This window comes from Solanum lycopersicum, chromosome 11, assembly GCF_036512215.1.
Source record: "Solanum lycopersicum chromosome 11, SLM_r2.1".
Lineage (NCBI taxonomy): Eukaryota > Viridiplantae > Streptophyta > Magnoliopsida > Solanales > Solanaceae > Solanum > Solanum lycopersicum.
In genome coordinates this window covers 21,798,397-21,811,564 of record NC_090810.1, presented here as the reverse complement: position 1 = coordinate 21,811,564, position 13,168 = coordinate 21,798,397, and the positions used below count along the sequence as shown (strand labels likewise).

Below are 13,168 nucleotides of genomic sequence, written 5' to 3'. Positions count from 1 at the left end.
AACACGGTCGAATGACGTCAGGCGTAACATGCCATCACCGCCTTTGGGAAGCACACACGATCGAATGACGTCCGGCGTGGCATGCCATCATATCCCTTGGACGGCTAACACAGTCGAATGACGTCAGGCGTGACATGCCATCACCGCCTTTGGACAGCACACACGGTCGAACGTCATCGGGCGTGGCATGCTATCATCGTCTTTAGGCAGCACAGACGGTCAGACGATGTCGGGCGTGGCATGCCATCACCGCCCTTGGACAGCACAAATGATCGGATGACGTCGAGCATGGCATGCCATAACCGCCCTTGGACAGCACACACGGTAGGACGACGTCGGGTGTGGTATGATATCAACGCTCTTGGACTGCACGCATGGTCAGACTACGGCAGGCATGGCATGACATCACCACCTTTGGACAGCACACACAGTAGAACGACGCGTGGCATGGCATGACATCATCGCCCTTGAACTGCACGCACGGTTAGACGACATCGGGCGTGGCATGATATCATATCCCTTGGAGCGCAAACACGGTCGAACGACGTCAGGCGTGACATGCCATCACCGCCTTTGGGCAGCACACACGATCGAATGACGTCCGGCGTGGCATGCCATCATATCCCTTGGACGGCAAACACAGTTGAACGACGTCAAGTGGGATATGCCATCACCGTCTTTGGACAGCACACACGGTCGAGCGACGTCGGGCGTTGCATGCCATCTTGCCTTTGGGAAGCACACACAGTCGAAATACGTTGGGCATGGTATGACATCACCGCCTTTGGGCATCACACACGGTCAAACGTCATCGGGCATGACATGCCATCATCGCCTTTGGACTAGCTGACACAGTCAGACGCCGTCGGGCGTGGCATGCCATCATCGCCCTTGGACGGGAAACACGGTCGAACGATGTAGATCGTGGCATGCCATCAACGCCTAAGGACAGCATACAAGGAAGGACGACATCGGGCGTGGCATGCTATCATCTCCTTTGGGCAGCACAGACGGTCAGACGACGTCGGGCGTGGCATGCCATCACCGCCCTTGGACAGCACACATGGTCGGATGACATCGAGCATGGCATGCCATAACCGCCCTTGGACATTACACACGGTAGGACGACGTCGGGTGTGGTATGAGATCAACGCTCTTGGACTGCACGCATGGTCAGACTACGGGGGGCGTGGCAAGACATCACCAGCTTTAGACAGCACACAAGGTAGAATGACGCGTGGCATGGCATGACATCATCACCCTTGAACTGCACGCATGGTCAGACGACATCGGGCATGGCATGATATCATATCCCTTGGAGGGCAAACACGGTCGAACGACGTCAGGCGTGACATGCCATCACCGCCTTTGGGCAGCACACACGATCGAATGACGTCCGGCGTGGCATGCCATCATATCCCTTGGACGGCAAACACAGTCGAACGACGTCAGCGTGACATGCCATCACCGCCTTTGGACAGCCCACACGGTCGAACGACGTCGAGCATGACATTTCATTATCGCCCTTGGGCAGCACACACGATCGAACGACGTCTGGCTTGGCATGCCATTATTGCCTTTAGGCAGCACAAACGGTCGAACGACGTCGAGCGTGGCATGACATCACCGCCCTAGGACTGTACGCACGATCGGACGACGTCAAGCATGGCATGACATCACTACCCTAGGACAGCACACACGGTCGAACGACGTCGAGCCTGGCATGACATCACCACCCATTGACAGCACGCACGGTCGAACAACGTCAGGAGTGGAATGACATCACCACCCTTGGACGTCACACACGGTCGAACGTCGTTGGGTGTGGCATGCCAGCATCGCCTTTGGGCAGCACACACGATCGAATGACGTCAGGCGTGGCATGACATCACCGCCTAAGGGCAGCACACACGGTCAAACGACGTCGGGCGTGACATGCCATCACCGCCTTTGGACATCACACAAGGTCGAATGACGTCGGGCGTGGCATGCCATCATCACCTTAGGGCAGCACACACGGTCGAACTACGTCGGGCGTGGCATGCCATCATCGCCTTTGGGAAGCACAAACGGTCGAACCACATCGGGCGTGGCATGCCAACATTACCTTTGGGCAGCACACACGGTCGAACGACGTCGGGCGTAGCATGCCAGCATCGCCTTTGGGCAACACACACAGTCGAAAGACGTCGAGCATGGCATGACATCACCTCCTTTGGACAGCGCACACGCTCGAACGGCTTCGGGCGTGGCATGCCATCATCACCTTTGGGCAGCACAAACAGTCGAATGGCATCGGTCGTGACATGCCATCATCGCCCTTGTACGGCGAACACGGTCGAACGACGTCGGGTGTGGCATGCATCATCACCTTTAGGCAGCATACACGGTCGAACGACGTCAGGCCTGGCATGCCATCATGGCCTTTTGATAGCACACACGGTCGAACGACGTCGGGCGTGGCATGTCATCATATTCCTTGAACGGCAAACAAGGTTGAACGACGTCGTGCGTGGCATACATTATCGCCTTTGGACTAGCTGACACAGTTGGGCGGCGTAAGGCGTGGCATGCCATCATCGCCCTTGGAAGGGAAACACGGTCGAACGACGTAGAGCGTGGCATGCCATCACCGTCTTGGGACAGCACACACGGTCAGACGATGTCGGGCGTGGCATGACATCATCGCCTTTTGGTAGCACAAACGGTCATACGACGTCGACCGTGGCATGCCATCACCACCCTTGGACAGCACACATAGCCGGGTGACGTCGGGCGTGGCATGCCATCACTGCCCGTGGACAGCACACATGGTAGGACGACGTCGGGCGTGGCATGCCATCACCACCCTTAGATAGCACACATGGTCAGACGATGTCGGGCGTGGCATGCCATCACCCCCCTTAAACAGCACACACGGTCGAACAACGTCAGGCATGGCATGCCATCACCGCCCTTGGACAGCACACACGGTCGGACAACGTCAGGCATGACATGACATCACCACCCTTGGACTACACGCAAGGTCGGGCGGTGTCCGGCGTGGCATGACATCACCGCCCTTGGACAACACACAAGTTGAACGACGTCGGGCGTGGCATGACACCACTGCTTGGACTACATGCACGGTCAGACGACGTCGGGTATGGCAACACATCACCGCCCTTGGAAAACACACACGGTCGGCAACGTCAGGCGTGACATGACATCACCGCCCTTGGACAGCACACACGGTCAGCAACGTCGAGCGTGGCATGACATCAGCACCCTTGGACACACGGTCGGATGATGTCGGGCATGGCATGACATCACCTCCCTTGGGTAGCACACACGGTCGGAGTGCATCGACCATGGCATGACATCACCGCCTTTGGACAGCACACTCGCTCGAAAGACATCAGGCGTGGCATGCCATCATCTCCTTTGGGCAGAACACACGGTAAAACAACATCGGGCGTGGCATGCCATCATAGCCCTTGGACGACAAACACGGTCGTACGACGTCAGGCGTGACATGCCATCACTGCCTTTGGAAAGCACACACGGTAGAACGACATCGGGCTTGGCATGCCATCATCGCATTTGGGCAGCACCCACGGTCGAACGACGTCAGGCATGGCATGACATAACCACCTTTGGACAGCACACATGGTCGAAAAACGTCGGGCGTGAGATGCCATCACCGCCTTTGGACAGCACACACGGTCGAACGACGTCGGGCGTAGCATGCCATCATCGCCTTTGGGCAGCACACACGGTCGAATGACGTCGGGCATGGCATGCCATCATCGTCTTTAGGCAGCACAAATGGTCGAACGTCGTCGGGCGTGGCATGCCGTCGTCGCCTTTGGACTAGCTCACACAGTCTGACGGTATCGAGCTTGGCATGCCATCATCGCCCTTGGACGGAAAACACGGTCGAATGACATTGGGCGTGGCATGCCATCATCGCCTTTACGCAGCAGACATGGTCGAACAACGTCAGGCATGGGATGACATCACCGCCTGTTGACAGCACACGCGGTCGAACGACGTCGAGCGTGGCATGCCATCATCGCCTTTGGGCAGCACACACGGTCGAACGACATCAGGCGTGGCATGACATCACCACCTTTGGACAGCACACACGGTCGAACAACGTCGGGCGTGAGATGCCATCACCGCCTTTGGACAGCACACACGGTCGAACAACGTCAGGCGTGGCATGCCATCATCGCCTTTGGGTAGCACAAACGGTCGAACGACGTCGGGCGTGGCATGCCGTCATCGCCTTTGGACTAGCTCACACAGTCTGACGGTATCGAGCTTGGCATGCCATCATCTCCCTTGTACGGAAAACACGGTCGAACGACGTCGGGCATGGCATGCCATCATAGCCTTTGGGCAGCAGACATAGTCGAACGACGTCGGGCGTGGCATGACATCACCGCCTGTTGACAGCACACGCAGTCAAACGACTTCGAGCGTTGCATGCCATCATCGCCTTTGGGCAGCACGGACGTTCGAACAACTTCGGGCTAGGCATGCCATCATAGCCCTTGAATGGCAAACACCGGCAAATGACGTCGGGCGTGGCATGCCATCACCGCATTCGGACAGCGTACACGGTCGAACGACGTCGTGGGCGGTTCCCTTGTGTGAACCTTGGTCTTCCTCCAACAATCTTTGCAGTGATTAAATTCTCAACTCCCTTGGGTAGGAGTGCAACAGCGGTTGTAGCATTGGCCTTACAAAGAAGGCATCGGCGTCTTTGCACGACATCTCATGTCGGGCATCGGGGTGGATGTCGAGCGGGCATTGACGGAGCTATTCAGCTATGGCGCATGAGTGGTATTGGGGATTTGTTGGTAGGTTGGATCCCTGTTTTGAGAAGTGACGTCTTAACTCGCATGCCAATTCGGTGGCGGATGAAGCGCAATCTAAGATGGTCGGACGTCGAAATCTTGTGCTGGATACCTAATGCCTAGGCATTGTGCACGTGCAAATGGTTGCCTTTCTCCCTTCGAGTCCCATGTGCGGGGTGAACCCAAAAGACGCTTTCGCATCCCATGCCTTCCCTCGCTTCGTCGTACAATGGCGTAATTCGTGAGCGGCGCCTCAAATTCTCAGATACTGTAGATATAGTGGGCATGGGGCCTTCATCGGCTTCTATCTGCCCAAAACAAATGCTCCCTGCGAATGACTATCGCGCTCTCCTTAGACCCGACCGTGACAGAAAGGGCACGCCGGTCTCATGCGGCGCGCGACGTTTTTGAGGAGTGCTACCTGGTTGATCCTGCCATTATTCATATGCATGTATCAAAGATTAAGCCATGCATGTGTATGTATGAACAAATTCAGACTGTGAAACTACGAATGGCTCATTAAATCAGGTATACTTTGTTTGATGGTATCTACTACTCGCATAACCGTACTAATTCTAGAGCTAATACGTGCAACAAACCCCGACTTCTGGAAGGGATGCATTTATTATATAAAAGGTCAATGCAGGCTCTGCCAGTTGCTTCGATGATTCATGATAACTTGACGGATCGCACGGCCATTGTGCCGGCGATGCATCATTCAAATTTTTGCCCTATGAACTTTTGATGGTAGGACAGTGGCCTACCATGGTGTTGCCGGGTGACGGAGAATTAGGGTCCAATTCCGGAGAGGGAGCCTGCGAAACGGCTACCACATCCAAGGAAAGCCGCAGGCGTGCAAATTACCCAATCCTGACACGGGGAAGTAGTGACAATAAATAACAATACTGGGCTCCATGAGTCTGCTAATTGGAATGAGTACAATCTAAATCCCTTAACGAGGATCTATTGGAGGGCAAGTCTGGTGCCAACAGTCGCGGTAATTCAAGCTCCAATAGTGTATATTTAAGTTGTTGCAATTAAAAAGCTCGTAGTTGGACTTTGGGAAGGGCCGGCCGGTCCGCCCTAGATGTGCACCGGTCGTCTCGTCCCTTCTGTCGGGCGATGCGCTCATGGCGTTTAATGGCCGGGTCGTGCCTCAGACGCTGTTACTTTGAAGAATTAGAGTGCTCAAAGAAAGCCTACACTCTGTATACATTAGAATGGGATAACATTATAGGATTTCGGTCATATTACGTTGGCCTTCAGGATCGGAGTAATGATTAACAAGGACAGTCGGGGGCATTCGTATTTCATAGTCAGAGGTGAAATTCTTGGATTTATGAAAGATGAACAACTGCAAAAGCATTTGCCAAGAATATTTTCATTAACCAAGAATGAAATTTGGGGGCTCGAAGATGATTAGATACCGTCCTAGTCTCAACCATAAACGATGCTGACCAGGGATCGACGGATGTTTCTTTTAGGACTCTGCCGCCACCTTATGAGAAATCAAAGTTTTTGGGTTCTGTGGGGGAGTATGGTCGCAAGGCTGAAACTTAAAGGAATTGATGGAAGGGCACCACCATGAGTGCAGCCTGCGGCTTTATTTGACTCAACACGGGGAAACTTACAAGGTCCAAACATAGTAAGGATTGAGAGACTGAGAGCTCTTTCTTGATTCTACTGGTGGTGGTGCATGGTCGTTCTTAGTTGGTGAAGCGATTTGTCTGGTTAATTCCGTTAACGAATGAGACCTCATCCTGCTAACTAGCTTTGCGGAGGTATCCCTTCGCGGCCAGCTTCTTAGAGGGACTACGACCTTTTAGGCCACGGATGTTTCAGGCAATAACAGGTCTGTGATGCCCTTAGATGTTATGGGCCGCACGCGGGCTACACTGATTATTCAGCGAGCTTATAGCCTTGGCAAATAGGCCCAAGTAATGTTTGAAATTTCATCGTGATAGGGATATATCATTGCATTTATTGGTTTTCAACGAGGAATTCCTAGTAAGCGCGAGTCATCAACTCGCATTTACTACGTCCCTGCCCTTTGTACACACCGCCCGTCGCTCCTACCGATTGTCTGATTTAGTGAAATGTTTGAATCGCGGTGACATGAGCGGTTTGCTGCCCGCGAAGTCGTGAGAAGTCCATTGAACCTTATCATTTAGAGGAAGGAGAAGTCGTAACAAGGTTTCCATAGGTGATCCTGCGGAAGGATCATTGTCGAAACCTGTACAGTAGAATGACCTACGAGCTCATTTTAAACACCTGGGGGCGGTGCTTGCTAGTTGTGCGCCTCCCTCCTGTCGCCCGACGCGCGCAAGCTCTTCGAGCGACAACCGAACCCCGGCGCGGAAAGCGCCAAGGAATACTACAATAGACAGCGCTCCCCTCGCTCCCTGTTCACGGATCATGGGGGGATGCGCGCTGCTCTGATAACACAAACGACTCTTGACAACGAATATCTCGGCTCTCGCATCGATAAAGAAGGTAGCGAAATGCGATGCTTGGTGTGAATTGCAGAATCCCGTGAACCATTGAGTCTTTGAACGCAAGTTGCGCCCGAAGCCATTTGGCCGAGGGCACGTTTGCCTGCACGTCACGCATCGCGTTGTCCTCCCGTGCACGTCACAAGGCTGAACGCGTGGGTGAAATCTGGCCTCCCGTGCGCCCGGCCTAAATGTGACCACGTCGACGGACGTCTCTGCAAGGGGTTGTTGAAATCCAATTCTTTTTTGTTGTCGCGACTACAGCCCGTCACGCGTCCGGACTCCCCGACCCTCACTGCGCCTCACCAGGCACTCCGACCGCGACCCCAAGTCAGGCGGCATTACCCGCTGAGTTTAAGCATATCAATAAGCAGAGGAAAAGAAACTTACAAGGATTCCCCTAATAACGGCGAGCAAACCGGGAACAACCCAGCCTTAGAATCGGGCGTCTCTGTCGTCTGAATTGTAGTTTGGAGAAGCGTTCTCAGCGGCGGATCAGGCCCAAGTCCCCTGGAAGGGTGCGCCGAATAGGGTGAGATCCCTGTCGTGACAGGACCCTATCGCACCATGAGGCTCTGTCTACGAGTTGGGTTGTTTGGAAATATAGCCCAAAACGGGGGGTAAATTCCGTCCAAGGCTAAATACTTGTGAGAGAACGACAGCGAACAACTACCGCAAGGGAAAGATGAAAAGAAATTTAAAAGAGAGTCAAAGAGTGCTTGAAATTATCGGGAGGGAAGAGGATGGGGGCCGGCGATGTGCCCCGATCAGATGTGGAAAGGTGAAGAGCCGGTCCGCCGATCGACTCGGGGCGTGGACCAACGTGGATTGGTGGGGAGGCCAAATCCCGGGCTCTCGATACGACCATGGAACCCCATCTCCCCGATTGTGGAAGGCAGCGCGCGCCTCCGGCGTGCTTCGGCATCTCCCCGATTGTGGGCTCCCCATTCGACCCGTCTTGAAACACGGACCAAGGAATCTGACATATGTGCAAGTCAACGGTCGAGTAAACTCGTAAGGCGTAAGGAAGCTGATTGGTGGGATCCCCCTGAGGGGTGCACCGCCGACTGACCTTGATCTTCTCAGAAGGGTTCGAGTGTGAGCATACCTGTCGGGACCCGAAAGATGGTGAACTATGCCTGAGCGGGGTGAAGCCAGAGGAAACTCTGGTGGAGGCCCGCAGCGATACTGACGTGCAAATCGATCGTCTGACTTGGGTATTGGGGCGAAAGACTAATCGAACCGTCTAGTAGCTGGTTCCGTCCGAAGTTTCCCTGAGTATAGGTGGAGCTCGCGTGCGAGTTCTATCAGGTAAAGCCAATGATTAGAGGCCTCGGAGGCGCAATGCCCTCAACCTATTCTCAAACATTAAATAGGTAGGACGGTGCGACTACTTTGTTGAGCCGCGCCACGGAATCAAGAGCTCCAAGTGGGCCATTTTTGGTAAGCAGAACTGGCGATGCAGGATGAATCGGAAGCCAGGTTACAGTGCCAAACTGCACGCTAACCTAGATCCCACAAAGGGTGTTGGTCAATTAAGACAGGAGGACGGTGGTCATGGAAGTCAAAATCCGCTAAGGAGTGTGTAACAACTCGCCTGCCGAATCAACTAGCCCCGAAAATGGATGGAGCTTAAGCGCTCGATCTACACCCGGTCGTCAGGGCAAGTGCCTGGCCCCGATGAGTAGGAGGGCGCGGTGGGTCAGCCGTCGTCGGGCGTGGCATGCCATCATAGCCCTTGGAAAGCACACACGGTCAAATGACATCGGGCGTGGCATGCCATCATCGCCTTTGGACTAGCTGACACGGTCGGAAGACATCGAGCGTCGCATGCCATCATCGCCTTTGGACTAGCTGACACGGTCGGGCGACGTCGGGCGTGGCATGCCATTTTTGCCCTTGGGCAACACAGACGGTAAGACGGCGTCGGGCGTGGCATGCCATCATCGTCCTTGGACAGCACAAACGGTCGGCCGTCGTCGGGCGTGGTATGCCATCATAGCCCTTGGAAAGCACGAACGGTCGGCCGTCGTCAGACGTGCCTGCACACAGTGGTCAGTCGTGGCCTGCCCGCATCGGTCTTGGCTTGCGCGACATTGTTCGAGTCTAGATGATAGATGCAGATGTTCATGTCGTACATAAATCAAAGGATTTTGAAACAACCTCCATGCATAACAAACATATTCATCAACTTTCCATTATCTATCCTCTAACGTTTCCACCAAACGTGGCTCTTTCGCATCATTTTTATTACTTTTACAGTTCGCACGATATTGAAACATCTTTTATTTGTGCAAATATATATTTTATCATTAATTTGACATGTTTAGAAGTGTTTTCGAGCATTTCTGTATTTTTCCGACTTTTAATCATTATTTTATAATTTATTTTTACGCTTTTTAATTTTTTACGTCTCCTTTTAAAAATTAAAATTTATTAAATTTTTTATTTTAAGGTTCCCATATTTATTTGTGAATTTTCGGAGTTGATTTCATATTTTTTCTGATATTTTCCCCATTTTTTATTAATTTATTACTAATTTTTCGGAATTTTCAAAAAAAAATAAAAATTAAAAAAAATGTTGAAAAATATTTTTTATATATATATTGAAGTCATTTATGAAAGCTAATGTGTGTTTGTACCTTTGAACGTGCATATTTGGGTTGTACATTTCCATTATGATTCTCTGGAAAATCCATGTCTACTCCTGTCGCATGGGTAAAACTTTTTTAAGCATATATAAGGGGGGTAGAGGTGTTGGAGGTAGACTGAGGCGCAGGAAGGAAGACGACATAGACGTCCTTTGGGCTTAGTAGGCATGCTGCGTGGGCGCTTGATGGCATGCATGGCTTGTTCATGCTATAGTGTTGGGCATTTACAAAAACACGTCGGCGATATCGACGGGTCGAGTGAGGCAAAGGCAGGCGGACGTCAAGGGCATCCTGTGGGCTTAGTAGGCGTGCTGCGTGGGCGCTTGATGCAATGCATGGCTCGCCCATGCTACGCCGTTGGGCGTCTACAAAAATGTGCTAGCGACGGTTGCGGGGCGGCTGAGGCGAAGGATGGCGAACGTCAAGGGTGTCCTATGGGCTTAGTAGGCGCGCTGCGTGGGCGCTAGATGGAATGCATGGCTCGTCTGTGCTACGCCGTTCGGCGTTTACAAAAACAAGCCCGCGACGTCTGCGGGGCATTTGAGGCGGTGGCAGGCGGACGTCATGGGCGTCCTGTGGGCTTAGTAGGTGTGCTGCGCGGGCTCTTGACGGCATGCATGGTTTGTCCATGCTACGCCGTTGGGCTTCAACAAAAACATGACAGCGACGTCTGTGGGGCAACTGAGGCGAAAGGAGGTAGACATCAAGGGCGTCATGTGGGCTTAGTAGGCGTGTTGCGTGGGTGCTTGATTGCATGCATGGCTCGTCCGTGCTACGCTGTTGGGCGCTTGCAAACACATGCCAACGACGTCTGCGGGGCGACTGAGGCGTTACAAGGTGGACGTCACGGGCGTCCTGTGAGGTTAGTAGGCGTGCTGCATGGGCGCTTGACGACATGCATGGCTCGTCCGTGCTATGCCTTTGGGCGCTTACAAAAACATGCCAGCGACATCTGCGGGGCGATCGTGCGCCGCCGAGGGAACTTCTCTAGATCAGTTTATAATGGTGTTTGGTGTGGAAACGGCAGTGCTTTCGGCTAGTGGCGAGTTCTTGAGCTCCTGTTACGTCGAACTCTAGGCGCCACATGCACAGCGCACGTAAGGCCATGTATGGATAGGGGCCTGTCCGGAGATGTCGGCGGGAGCCTCGAGAAGAGTTATCTTTTCTGTTTAACAGCCTGCACACCCTGGAATCGGCTCAGCCTGAGGTAGGTTCCAGCGGCTCGAAGAGCACCGCACATCGCGTGGTGTCCGGTGCTCTCCCGGCGGCCCTTGAAAATCCAGAGGATCGAATGTCGTCCATGCCTAGTCGTACTCATAACCGCATCAAGTCTCCAAGGTGAACAACCTCTGGTCGATGGAACAATGTAGGCAAGGGAAGTTGGCAAAATGGATCTGTAACTTTGGGAAAAGGATTGGCTCTGAGGGCTGTGCACGGGGGTCCAAGTCCCGAACCCATCGGCTGTCGGTGGACTGCTCGAGCTGCTTCCGCGACGAGAGCATGTCGCCGCGCGCCGGACGGGGGAAGGACTGGGAGCGGTTCCTTCGGGGGCCTTTCTTGGGCGTCGAACAACCAACTCAGAAATGGTACGGACAAGGGGAATCCGACTGTTTAATTTAAACAAAGCATTGCGATGGTCCCAACGGATGTTTACGCAATGTGATTTCTGCACAGTGCTCTGAATGTCAAAGTGAAGAAATTCAACCAAGCGCGGGTAAATGGCGGGAGTAACTATGACTCTCTTAAGGTATCCAAATGCCTCATAATCTAATTAGTGACGCGCATGAATGGATTAACGAGATTCCCACTGTCCCTGTCTACTATCCATTGAAACCACAGCCAAGGGAACGGGCTTGGCAGAATCAGCGGGGAAAGAAGACCCTGTTGAGCTTGACTCTAGTCTGACTTTATCAAATGACTTGAGAGGTGTAATATAAGTGGGAGTCGAAAGGCGAAAAAGAAATACCACTACTTTTAATGTTATTTTACTTATTCTGTGAATTGGAAGTGGGGCACTGCCCCTCTTTTTGGACCAAAGGCTCACTTCGCGGGCCGATCCGGGAGGAAGACATTGTCAGGGGGGGAGTTTCACTTGGGTGGCACATCTTTTAAAAGATAACGCAGGTGTCCTAAGATGAGCTCAATGAGAATAGAAATCTCGTGGCGTAAAGAATGGTAAAAGCTCGTTTGATTGTGATTTCAATTACGAATACGAACCGTGAAAGGCCTAACGATCCTTTGGACCTTCGGAATTCAAAGCTACAAGTGTCAGAAAAGTTACCACTGGATAACTGTCTTGTGGCAGCAAAGCGTTCATAGCGACATTGCTTTTTGATCCTTCAATGTCGGCTCTTCCTATCATTGTGAAACAGAATTCACCAAGTGTTGGATTATTCACTCACCAATAGGGAACGTGAGCTTGGTTTAGACCGTCGTGAGACATGTGAGTTTTACCCTACTGATGACAGTGTCGCAATAGTAATTCAACCTAGTAAGAGAGGACATCACCGCCCTTGGACAGCACACACGGTCGAACGACGTCTGGCATGGCATGACATCACTGCCCTTTGACTGCACACACGATTAGATGACGTCGGACATGGCATGACATCACCGCCCTTTGACAGCACACAACCGGCAACGTCGGTCGTGGCATAACATCACCGCCCTTGGACAGCACACACGGTCGGACGACGTCGGGCGTGGTATGACATCATAGCCCTTAGATAGCACACACGACAGGACTACGTCGGGCGTGGCATGACATCACCGCCCATGGACTGCACGCACGGTCTTACAACATCGCGCGTGGCATGACATCACCGCCCTTGGACAGCACACATGGTCAAACGACGTCGGGCGTGGCATTACCTCACTACCCTTGGGCAGCACACACGGTTGGACTACGTCGGGCGTGGCATGCCATCATCGCGTTGGGCAGCACACACGGTCGAATGACGTGGGGCGTGGCATGCCATCATCGCGTTTGGGAAGCACACATGGTCGAACGACGTCAGGCGTTGCATTCCATCATCGCCTTTGGATCGCACACACAGTCGAACGACGTCGAGCGTGGCATGACATCACCGCCTTTGGATAACACACACAGTGGAACGACGTCGAGCGTGACATGCTATCACCGCCTTTGGACAGCACACACGGTCGAACTATGTTGGGCGTG

General features: G+C 53.1%; 1 non-coding gene and 1 pseudogene across 1 annotated transcript; both read left to right on the top strand.

Moving 5' to 3' along the window:
* The first annotated feature begins 7,293 nt into the window (after window positions 1-7,293).
* LOC112940394 (5.8S ribosomal RNA) lies at window positions 7,294-7,449 on the top strand. The gene has a single exon (XR_003244468.2). It is a non-coding gene; the product is annotated as a 5.8S ribosomal RNA (ribosomal RNA).
* Window positions 7,450-7,680: 231 nt separating this feature from the next.
* On the top strand, window positions 7,681-12,451 carry LOC138339788 (28S ribosomal RNA; annotated as a pseudogene).
* The last annotated feature ends 717 nt before the right edge of the window (window positions 12,452-13,168 follow it).